General features: G+C 37.5%; 1 protein-coding gene across 3 annotated transcripts in view; it reads right to left on the bottom strand.

Annotated features, from left to right (window-relative positions):
* slc20a2 (solute carrier family 20 member 2) overlaps nucleotides 1-13,232 on the bottom strand; it is a 39,929-nt gene that overhangs the window by 23,666 nt on the left and 3,031 nt on the right. The window contains exon 1 of one of the 3 annotated variants that reach the window (XM_084389104.1): nucleotides 5,351-5,436. The exons of the other annotated variants lie outside the window; for them this stretch is intronic. The gene's annotated coding sequence lies outside the window, so the exon portion shown is untranslated. Of the gene's footprint in view, nucleotides 1-5,350; nucleotides 5,437-13,232 lie in introns of those variants that run through there. 3 annotated transcript variants of the gene reach the window in all.

Below are 13,232 nucleotides of genomic sequence, written 5' to 3'. Positions count from 1 at the left end.
TGATTAAACGTGAGGGATCATGAATGAAAGGATGGGAAAATGCTAAACTGATGTGTTGACTTATGCCAGTAAAACAGGAACAATGAGACTGGTCAATGGATTCAGACAAAGAAAAGATGTGCGAACGTTGTGTAAAATGTAGTATGAGGAAATGCCAGATGGAGAGTCAGACGTGTTGCAGGACAACAGCAGTGCGATTCTCATTGAAAAACCTGTCACTGCAGTCTAGACTGCTTCTTAAAGAGAGGCAGCAGCATCACAGGCCAGCCAGCCAATCACGTGCACGCTGAGTGGGAGCGGTGGATCTGATTGGCTAACGCAGCACGGGAAGAAGGAGTGACGAGGAAGATCAAGCCAATGAGAGTGAGAAGAGAGGAAGAGGGGTGGGTGAATCCCCTCTAACAGTCAGGAAAAGGCATGCAGTTGCACCAAGGACATTCAATGGTGTACACACTGACTGCTGGCACCATAATATCTGCATTATGTCTCTCTAAAAGCATTTAGTATCAAATAAATACAAATTACCAAATGCAAAAGGAAATTTAATAAAGCACCACAGAGTGGTCTCTCCTCGAAGTAGAGCAGGCAAATAAGTAATTCATAAAATATTTCAATATTAAGGGATATGCAAACTCCCATGGCAAACAAATAAAAGGAAGTCAATGGTGTGCAGGTAATTTGTGTGGGGGAAAACATGGGTAATGTCAGGAAAACAAATCACTTATTTAAAAAATATATATAACAGAAAATCAAACAAAACCAAATTACATAATATTGTCAAATAAGTATTAATATTATAATAATATTATTAGTTGGACAGTAAAAAAAAAAAAAAAGTAAGCTAAAAGAATAAAAGAGGTGTGTTATACAAGTTAGGTTAGGGTCCTTGCACACATTAATTTGTATTTCAGGTCCCTAGAAAGGCTATTGTCTTTGTAAGCCCGCGCTCAATCGGCCCAAAGTCCGGCGTCCGACCAGCGCGGAAGGTCTTAACGTGTTACTGTCCTTTTCTCGAGGCAAAGTATTTTTTGATTAAATGCAAAACATATTCATATGTATTTACTCGTTATTTCATCTGACTCCATAAAAAGGTTTTAATAATATCTGTGCCTCACTTAAAGTGAGCGAATGTTTGACTATTCCTTTTAACCATTAAATGAACAATGTCAGTTAGAATAATCAAATGTAACAATTTATTATGTCAGGTAAATGTATCATGCCAATTTCATAATCAATTCAAAGATAATCAATACAAAACATCAAATGCTCTGGAATAGAGAGAAGATGCAAACCCAACTTTAAGAAATACATGAGGCTGAGAGATCTCTCTCTCAGCCTCACGGGCTAATCTGAGTTACAGAAAAGGCCTCAACCAGTATTTTCAGTCTTACATCTTTCAAGAAAGGAAGGACTGCATGATGAATGTCTGACGGTAATATTACTGACACTAATCTCCTCGACAGTGAACAATAAAATCGCATCTGCTTTCATAATCTCATTACGCAGGGCTCCCACACCTTTCAACCAATGATTTTGCATTATTTTTGCATGACATTTGCCTTACATTCACCCTCATGTTGTTCCAACCCCCTAAGACTTTCGTTCAGAGTTCGGAGTTCGGAACACAAATTAAGGCCCTTTTATACGAAGGGAAGACCTCTCATTTACACGGAAACCCCGTTTTTATCACAGAAAACGATTATTTCTAAAAACTCCGGCCAAAGTGGAGATTTCTGATAACGCCGGTTATGTGTTGACGTGTCAACTGGGAGAAACGGGGTGTTAGGTTCTCAAACATCACAATAGCCGCTTTCCGACCGGAGGAACCTTTTCACAGTTCCTAGAACTATTGGCTAAAGTACCCGGATGTCGGCGTGTTCGCACCGCAGGAACTAGGAACGATTTTAGTTCTAGGAACTCCATTTGGAGGAACTAATTTAGGTCCTACTTCAGAGTAGGGTCTAAACCAGCACTATAGGAACTACCCGTGACGTTAGTGTACGCTGATTGACCGAACGCACGCGGAACACCAGCACCCGCCATTTTTAAAACAGCTAGAACGTAAACACAGAGATTATAGCCTATATTTACTCCAGAAACTATCTATACAAACATGGAAAACAGTGATAGATGGGTCTCTAAACCTTTATGCTGAAGAGAAAATCCAACGCAACTTTTGAGGGCAAGCCAAACATGATTATGTTTATCTCCCCAGCTAGCAACACTGGACATCAACCACACGGCGTAGGCTAATAACCTTTTTTTCATATACTGTCTACTTTCTATAACAGTTCGATCTAATATAACATATTAAACAGGACAGATCGCTAACTAATAAACACAGAGAATGCGAGCATTGTTTGCTCTGGCGTTCTCAGCGCCGCCAAAATAAAGGTCCGTTGCGCCGTCAAAATAAAAGTCACCGTGCTTGCGTCACTCCCTTACCCCTCCTACCAGTTCCTATGGCCACTTGGCCAGTGCGAACGCAAACAGCAAAACTGAGTTTGGGGGAGAGTAGTTCTTAGAACTGTTTAGAAGTGGACAGTTCATATAACTAAGTTCCTGTAACTACTTGGTCGGAAAGCGGCTATTATGCGCCAGAAAATGTTTAACGTCATGTGACGCAACTCTATTCGTTGTTGTCAATTCTGAGGATTCTGATTGACTTGCATGGCCTTATCCTTCTCCCTACACTGCCGCCCATAGGTTTGGCATAGTTATGATGGCGCTCGACGGCGTATTTATGCGGGTTGATGTAAATTACAACTTTTTTGAAACCGATGTTGTGTGCACAATGTTATTATTGAAAACGGAGGGGGGGGAGATATTTGTTTCTCTAAATACCCGGCTAAGTGTAAATGAGGCCTAAGATATGTTTGATGAAATCTGAGAGCTGGCTCACTCCTTCATAGGCTGCTAGGTAATTGATATCTGGCAGCCCAGAAAAGTTAGTAAAGACATTGTTAAAATAGTCCAAGTGACTACAGTGGCTCAACCTTAAGTTTTTCAAGCGACGAGAATACTTTTTGTGCGCAAAAACAAGCAAAAGTAACAATTTTATTCAACTATTCATTTTCTTCTGTGTGGGCCTCTGAGTGAGTTCACGTCAGGGGTGGACCGGCCATCGGGCAGACTGGGCACTTTCCCGATGGGCCGACGTGGTTTTTGGGCAGACACATCTCATACTTTAAAAACAGCCAACATCACCTGATCACATTTTCTCTTGGCTTTTTTGCCACAACAAATGTGCTTTATAAACACACAATTACAGCAGCCAGAAAAAATCTAATATTAAAGAGTCAAACACTGACCACCATTCATGGTGACTCCAAAGAAAGTATTATTTTTATTAAAACGTAAATTACATAGCCTACATAAAGTCAATCTGGTTAGTAATAAGTGAAGCTGGCAATGCTGTTTGTGGAGTTGTTTAATCCTCCTCTGCAGAGATCTTCAGAGATTAAGGCTATGTTTACACGGAAACGATCTGAAGAGAAAGCGCAAAAGTGGCGTTGCGTTATCACTTTTTATTCTGCGCTTAGACGAGCGTTATGGGGGGGGGGGAATCTGCGTGCATATGGTGACGCAAAAGTGTGTGAAATTCGATGTAGTATGCACTCCAGGCAGCTAGGTGGCAATGTGAAGCACTGCCACACAACAACACCAAGTCTGCGCGTCTTGCTAGACTTTTGTGTTTTTACCCTTTAGACGGGAACGCGACGGTGGAGCGTTTTTAAGATTTCCACTCTGGAGGGTGGTTTCACTTTTTTGTGTTTTTAAGCCCCCAAAAGGCCGTCGCCGTTAAACGAAAGTCACATCTGATAAAATATTTTTACGTTTTCACCCGCGAGCGTTCGCGTGTAAACAGGGCCTTAATGTCTTCTTTTATCTTCAGTTGATTTCATCTAAGGCTGTGGCTTTAAGTCAGATGTAGTTCTTGTTTCTCTTTTCTTCAGAGATCCTGCTTGTTAACAGCAGGTGTTCATCATTAATGCTCAATCATCAGTTAATTATCTCATTAACTTCAACACTGCTTCAATGGTACTTTAACTCTGTAGTGTGCACACATATGAACACTGAGCAGTAGAGCTGGGAGAAAAAAAAATTCACCTCACGATTTTTTTTTTTTTTTTTACGATTCTAAAATTGTTTTTTTAGAACCGATATTAATTCAAATTCAATTGCTTTATTTTTGTCCTTACTTGCAGATGAAGTTGACAGAAGTTAGCCACTTTCGTTCCAACAGAGGATGAAATGTGTCGTTATCTATGAGTGTTGAGTGACATAATATCCCAAGTGGACGCGTGGAAGAGACCTGAGACTGAAAGCACTGAAAAGCCCTCACGCTACTTATATGCTGAGAGAGAGATACGACAATAGAGCTGCACGATTCATCTTTAAAAGACTGTGATCTCGATTCAAACACCCACGCAATCTTTCAATTTGTCTGTCTATTAAACTTTGACAAAATCATATTGCAACATTCAAAGCTGCGTTGGCGCTGCCGCTGACCCGGAGAGAGTTGTCATGAAACAGCTTCACAAACAGTCTTTTCAACCTCATAGTATCATTACTTCTGTAATGCAATAGTTAAAATTATCATAGAAGTACTTGGATAAAAGTTCAAAGTTCAAATATGAACACTGATGTCTACGATAGCGATCAAAATCAGCTTTTGATAGAAATTTGGTGCTTAAAATAACGCATTTATCGATTACATTGTTTCACCATTAAGTGGCGACAAGTAACTGTTAAAAAATGTATTTGTTATTGAATCATTTTTTCAAGAGAATGTGTATGATGCTTCTGAAATAAAAGTCAGAAAGATGTGATTTGTTTTTGTAAATATGACTCATCTTATAAATCATGTACAGTCTATAAGTGTATGATTTAACTTTTCCCGATGGTCTAGTGTTAAAAAAATTGCAATATCGAATCGCAGTACTTGTAGAATCACAATTCTTAAAAGTCCTTATTGAAATTCCTAATTCCTAAGTCTTATCTGATGTTATAATTCATAAAACAATGTCCAAAGTTGATGCAGTCCCTTAGTAGATGAATAATCCAACCGTTTGCGATGAATTCACTCCAAACGATAACAGTTCTCATGCATCAGACTCTTCCAAATCAGGAATACTCATAAGTAAGCCAAAAGTCCCAAGCTTACATCCCTCTGGGCTTTACAATCCATATTTAGTTTGCAACATGTAGTGTTAAAGTCACAGATAAAGAGTCTTTCTAAAATACATAATAAACTGTATCAAACTTCTTAGCAACAAACATCATCATCATCATCATCATCATCATCAAGGCATACTTTTAAATAACAGGAAAGAAAACAAATCCTTACTTAAGTTGAGCTTGAAATGGAACATTTCCCAACCAGGACATAGCACAAATGCAGGTAAAAGCCATGCTTTCTACTGCTGCTGTTCTGCTAACTTCCTCTACAAACCCACCTTTACTTAAAGAGCACATTTAGGCACCATAGCACCCCTAGCGGTGTGGAAGAAAACCTGCAGATAAAAGACTTCGTAACAGGCTTGTCTGTTACAGTACTATTACATACATCTTACCCATATGACTGACACATATGAATCACATTCAGTTTAATAATACAATTACATAAATCTTATCTGTTTCGTTTATATATGACTGAAAAATATGAATCACATTCAGATTATTCATTTGTTTATATTAAAACTATGTAATCCAAATGGATGGAAATTTTATATGCAATTCAAATACATAAATCTTATGTTTAGACATAGGCTACTTTTTTTTTTAGTGTTGTGTTTATGATCATATTTAGTGGGCCGGTCTGGGCCAAAATGCCAGGGCCGATTTTTTGTCCCAGTCCAGCCCAGGTTCACGTAGTGTAACAGCGAAGCGCTTCTGGGTTGTACGTCAGAACATAGGCTCACTATTGGCCGACGCTGGTCATGCGTGTGATGCTGGCCAATAGTGAGCCTACGTTCTGACGTACAACCCAGAAGCGCTTCGCTGTTACACTACGTCAACAGCTTAGGAGAATGACATGGAAGAGAAGAGATGGTTGAATAAAGTAGTTATTTTTGTTTTGTTTTTGCGCACAAAAAGTATTCTCGTCGCTTGATAAACTTAAGGTTGAGCCACTGTAGTCACTTGGACTATTTTAACAATGTCTTTGCTAACTTTTCTGGGCTGGCAGATATCAATTACAGTACCTAGCAGCCTATGAAGGAGTGAGCCAGCTCTCAGATTTCATCAAACATATCTTAATTTGCGTTCCGAAGATGAACGAAAGTCTTACGGGGTTGGAACAACATGAGGGTGAGTAATTACTGACCGAATTTTCATTTTTGGGTGAACTAACCCTTTAACTCAAAACTAAGGATTTTTCTCCTACCCTAGTTCAGATTTCTACATGCTCTGTGAATATTTTCAATGATCCATATACAAATGTAATATTTATTTTGCAAATATTTCAGACTGCAATAGTTATTTTTAAATATTTATTATTCAATCATTTTTCACACATATATGAAATGTCAAATATATCTGACAATTATCAAAATATAAAACTTAAATATTTGTATGTTTTCTTAAAGACTGTGTGCAATAATAGCTGAAAATTATACACACACGATAGATAGATATTCTGTCTTTGTTTCTTGCAGTGTTTGGAACAATCAGTGCTTTCAGGATGATGATATCATTATCATGTCATGTGACCCCTCCCATTCACAGTCCACCTCTCTTGCTCTGAACAGAGAACACTCAGACAAAAACAAAGCCAGAACACGTCGGGCAACTAACCCTCTCCAGCACATCACAGACTGTCCCGCGCCGCTGACACTTGAGGGATGTCTGTAGCCCCGAGCTGATCAACTCACCCTCAGGTCATCCATCTCTGTCCTTAAAATAGCCAAACCTCCAAACAATCATTCATCCACTGCTGAGACAGTAGCTATAGGTGATATAGCTGTAGTATTGGAACACTCTCTCCAACAAGCACCGTCAGAAGGGGATGACAGCCTGTCAGACAATGTCACAAGCAATTCTGGGACTCGCTCTCACATCTACACAGCCCTGACTCACCGGCAGCACATCACGCAGTGTTTCAGAACACAACACTTTTATCAACTTGTCCTGTGGCAAAGAGATACTCTAAACAAGTCTGTGCGGTTTCGGGCATCATGGGAGATAATATATGGGTGGTTTGCAAATAGAAATCCGTAAACAAACAAATGACATTCGCAGGATGCAATCTGACGACTTCCTTCGCTTCCTTTGTTAAGCTGACGAAAGAGACTGAAAACCACAGAATAACAGCCAGTGTGTTTACAATTTTTACAGTGTCCATTGTGTCAGATGAAATGAAAATTACAAATGAGTGGCTTTTTCATTTTTCATTAGGGATGCATTGATATTAAAATTCTGGCTAATACTGATACAGAAAATTCGGTACAAAACATTATAATGCAGGGTATATAAAATTAATATGAACAATTTAGAGATTTTGTATTAGTAAATATTACACTTAAAAGTGTTAAATGTAAGCATTAGGAGATAATGTCAAAGCTAATGTAAATAAAAAAAATAAAAAACGAACATGTATGATTAAACATCCATCAATCAATACTGACAAATAAAAATAATATAATATAATATAAGCCATATAATAACTGATATGGGACCAAATACATCAGGCAATTGTTCATAGCGTTGAGATGATACATTTGTTTTTTTTATGCATCAATTATAAAATATTTTTGAAATTAAATAAGAATAAAAATAAAAATCTGAAATATTCCTGAAATGTTTTAATAATTATAAAATATGAATTTGGACAACATGATTAAATATTAAATTATTAAGAGGAGGTGGTCCGTTTTTATGTAAAATTAATTATTTTACAGTAGAAAAAAGTCACTTCTGAATCACACTGAAAATCAATGATTAGTCAATCAAACCCTGATGTTTTCATTGCTTTTTCAGTCTGTATGAAGTTCGTGACAGGAATCCTGCATCAAAGAAGCAGTCAAAATCAACAATGAAGCTCTACAATATTATGACCCCCGCACAGACATTGATGGTTTCAGGTGTCTGCAAATAGATGCTTTAACACTGATTATAGCAGGGTGCTCACTTCCTAAACTGACCCTAGGGTGCTGGAAATAGTCGTGACACATGAGGCCGTTCAAAGAAAAGAGCAACCAGCTGTCCACTGCATACATATTCTATCATTAACTGTACTACATACAAAACACCCTCACAGGAACAAAATGCACACAGACACCCTCTTGAGTGCACACCACTCCTCCTCTAGTGCCAAGCAGTAATTTGATATTTTTAGATGGCACTGCTGTCTGTGTGGTGTTGGCGTGAGTAATAAGTGCTTTGGTGGATGGTTTATGGAAAATATTAGTTTAGAGGCTTCCATTCATGTTTCCCCGCTTGAAAGAGTTGGAAAGCTTAGGTGTTACGTTGTTAAATGTCACGCAACCACGCAGCTCGCAGTGTGATAAATGTTCAAATTAAGACATGTGGATTGCTGAGAAATGCAGATGAAAAGGCCTCGTGCTACTAATATGACTACTAATTTGTCATTAAAGACCAAAGTTCAGATTTCTTTCCTGTGCTGACGAATAAGAGGTGAGGCATATCAAAAGGCCTGTCCTTTTCTTTTTTTACACAACCGTAAACTATAAAACATGCTACTGCAAGTCATGGCAAAAATGCGTTATTCATTCATGCAGTTTTTTTATCTCCCTATTAAAAAACATAATAAAGGCTGCAAAAAAGCAGTTCATTGATTCAAACATTTTTTGTGGGACTTAGTCAAGTAGGTGTCTGACAAATGTTCAGAAACTGTAATAAAGTATCATTAATAGGCTAAATTAAAAAGTGCCATAGTAATTATATATTATTTATTAAAAATGTTATACAGTTTTATCAAATATTAATATCTGGAAAAGTCTGAAAACAGTTTAACATGAAATTTTTTATCTCAGATGACCGACTGTAGACCCACACGACTGTGTGTCAGGGTCAGTAAGTTGTAATAATATAATATAATATACTATAATATACTATACTATACTATAATATAATATAATATAATATAATATAATATAATATAATATAATATAATATAATCAAGTATGCAATATTTATGGTGCTTTTTTTATTTACAATAAACTTAAAATGCGCAATAATAAATAATAAATATTTAAGGCCGTATTTAAGCTATAGTGTACTCCTAAAAGTTAACAGGCACAAAAATTAAATTGTATTTCATGTTGTCTTTAAAGCCCCACTATGTAGGATTTCCGTTTTGGTCAAACAACGACCCCTAGAGTCGCTGTGGACTACTTGTATTTAACGTTACTGTCGTAAATACCACTCACGCAGAGCAGTCTCTTCACTCACGGCCTGATTCCCTCCCCCCTGTATACCGGTCCCCGTTCAGTCGGATAGAAGCTGTAACGAGTGGAAATAAGGTGTGGCCCCTTTAAGAGCTGCGCGCGCCCTGTTTAACTTTCGGCAGTCTGTATTGTATGTGTGCCTCGAACACCCCGTAAGCGGGTTGTTTCTGTTTGACGCTCATTCTTGTCCTATTTTTGTCTATCAAGTAATGCTGTGGACGGTAGAACGTGTGACAGACAGTTACACGAGTTCGATTGGGGAATAAACACAACGCGTTACAAATCGTCGGACATCGAACAAGCACAGCTAGCCTTCGAAGATGTCTACTAATCCATCAACAAGAACGCCAGGTGCTTGTCCGAGTGATATACAATATAAGCAATATACTTACAAGTCCAACAGCATGTGAGGACGTGTTGGGGGAAGTGAGGTAGCCTATGCCGTAAAGCAGTCGAATTTTGTAGTTCTTTTTGTGCGCGGGGGTTACTACCCGAACCCCGAAGTTTAAAAGTACGATTAAAAACTATACAAACCCCGTCAGGCTATGGCAGACGTGTCATTCAACCTATTTTAAGTCGATGTACCATCACAAGGATTTTGGAAATATATTATGAAGGTTGAAAAGTTACTTAGTGTTACTTTAACTCCATAAAATTACATTTATCTGTTTGTTTTTCCTTCAGCTCTGTCTGATGTGAGCTATCTTTAATTTTTTTTTTCTTGCACCCTGAAGGAGGAAAAGCTTTCCTTAAAAAAAGAAAGAAAAAAAAGGTCATTTCAGAGACATATTTGCCAAACCTATGTTCTAACGGCTCGGTGACATAACGCCTACGGCAACATCTAGTGCACTAGGGGCAGCCCGTGGCCACTGCCAACCTGCCTTTCAACATTACCCTAATATGCCAACTGCCAACAGAAATTAGAATTTCAGATCTACATTTTATCATCAGTCAGACTAGGTTTTGTTTTTTTTACAATTCTGCCATCTCAAGATCGAGTGACTGAAAGATTCAGAGATGACAAACAGATGACAGACTTGCGCACCATTTACTGACAGGTCCGAAATTTTCACCCATTACCCTAGTGTGCGAGTGGCGCAACAGTGTCATCTGGGACTGGTGCCAGTTGCCGAGGAGTGACAGCTAGACAACAACAAGCAGCCATGTATTTCCATGGGACAAAAAGAGAAAACAAACCCTAGTCAGTTCTTTCGCCACACTAAACTTGTACATACTGGCAAAGCACAAACTCGTTTGATGTCAAAAAGGGCATGTACAGGATGTTTCTGTTCTTCCTCCGGTCCAGGGTGAGGCTCTGTGGATTCCTCCACCAAATTTATTGGAGGGCGTAAACTCGCCCTCCAATAAAATGCCGTGGGCATTTTAGGCATTTCATTTTGTGCTCTTGTAACAACAACCTACCTCTTAACACCACTTAACCTGGTCATAAATTGAGCCATGGGACTTAAAAACCCATTCACCTTCACGATAGCTTAATGGAGTCAGTGACTACTTTGAGAAGCCATGTGTTTGCCGTAATGTCTTATTTAGAAACATTTCAGAATGTCTCTGTTTCACAAACAATGTCAAACTAATGTGGTCACCTCCTCTTCTCCTGCTTATGTCATGTTTTTTTGTTTAAAATACCCTCTAAGGTGGGAATTTAGCCACAGTGTTCTGCTACAAACAGTACCATAACCTGTTCCGACATCTTCACAACAAAATCATGTCCCTTTACAAAGAATTAGCCATTGTGTTTAAAGAGCACCTCCCAGCAGTTCCTCAGACATATCAATGACTTATTGTTCCTTTAGTGCTGCAATGGGCATGGTAAATGGGCAACTTGCCTTCCTTTGAGAATGCCAAGCGAAGAGCCAAATGTTGTCGGGGTTACACACAAGGCTGAGCTGTGAGTACTGACATTCAAAGCTCAGAGGGAGCGTATTGTGAGAGTAGCAACAGGGAACATGGAAGATGGGTAATTCACTCCCTGTATTGTGGAAAACTCTGCCTCTTTCCTCTTTCCAAAGGTATAAATCACTATCATACTAAATCTTAGAAACATTTATTATTATTTTTATTAGCATCAAAAGTTATATTTGTGGCAAAGACTAAAAATAAACTAGAAATAGTATAAAAAAAATCTTAATATTAGTTCCCAGTGAAATATCTTAAGGTGCCAAGTTAAGGCTGCTCTTTGCCAGCTCAAAATTCAGTGTAAAGACATAATGCTGCACAAAAGCCAGATAAAATCATGCATGCGCTGCACCTTAGCTCCTATATAACAGTATATAGATGGAACTGCTGTGTCATCTATATACTGTTATATAGGAGCTAAGGTGTTATATGCCACCTTAAGGCTGGGGTTAAAAAGCTCTGTAAAGCAAGTATACAACTACTCTAAAACCATTTGAGTCTCTGTATAAACAATCACTCAAAATTCGTGATAAGAAATCAGTCAATTTTCATCATTGCGCAATACTACTATATAACTATATATATATATATAAAACTGTATATATATATATATATATATATATAACTATATATAACTATATATATAACTATATATATATATATATATATATAACTATATATATATATATATATATATATATAAATAACTATATATATATATATATATATATATATATATATATATATATATATATATATATACACACACACACACACACACACACACAACTGCACATTGGTCCACATGGGGTGGAGAAAGAGGGGACTGTATTATTCCTCTCAGAAAATGTAAATTTAGTCAGTCTGTATTTTCAGTCAAAGCCGCAAGGGAAGGGAACTCATTCCCATCAACAATTAGAAGATGGGATACATATATTTCATCTTTAAAAAATGGTCACTTACTACACAGAACTGTCAACATTAGCATCTAATATTCTGATTTTAGTTTTTACTTTCTTTGTTATAATTGCTCTTGGTTATTTGCTTTCTCTTGTCACATCTCTCTTACCTATTGTAGCACAATATATGTTTAAATCAAATGTTCTATTAATGCATTAGCATGATTTCCACATGGAATAATGTTCTTGTATTTTTTATTTGATAATGTAAATGTTTTTTTTTCTCTTGTGTGTGTGTGTACTGATATAAGATGCTTTGTTTTTTTAGGGTGACTTTTTAACATTCTGTCATGGGTCAACAGACAAACAAAAATAGCCTTTTTGACTAATTCTGGAAATTTTCAGCCATGTTTATTAATGTACACTACCCCTGTAAACAAATAAACTTAACCTCTGAGCAGTATTAAACCATCTCTGAAATGCCACTTCAGAAGCGCTTCAGTCAACTTTGCAGTGTTAATTTGGCATTAGACATAAAAAAAGAGCAGTGTGGTAAAAAGTGATCATACATCCGTAAGATTTAGCTTGATTTAACAGTTTATTCGCTTTGCATTGATTGGGGTTATACAACGTTTTTTGTGAATAAACTCATAAATCGCTGAGACCAAAAATGACCCTGGCCATTTCTTTTTTTTAGTAAGTTCAACAACTCAGCAAACACTTATCTGATAGGCCCGGATACATAAACACTAAGAGGCTGTTGCTGTCTGATTCTATCACAATGCACACATGGCACATGCTGCTGCACATCATGCTCTAGGATGAAATACTGGTTTTAAAGTCTCTTCATGTGTGTAAAAAAAACAACATTCGCATGCAAGTTTATTATGACAGGAACTAATGATTGATTTTCAGGCATTAAGTGAATATTTGACATTCTGCCCATTCAAATGTGTGATCTCAACAGAAGGTAAAGTCTGTTTTGTAGGTCCATAAAGGGACAGAA

The sequence above is a fragment of the Rutilus rutilus genome, assembly GCF_951802725.1.
Source record: "Rutilus rutilus genome assembly, chromosome: 19".
NCBI lineage: Eukaryota > Metazoa > Chordata > Actinopteri > Cypriniformes > Leuciscidae > Rutilus > Rutilus rutilus.
The sequence above is the reverse complement of the archived record's forward strand: the minus strand, read 5'-3'. Positions and strand labels throughout refer to the sequence as shown.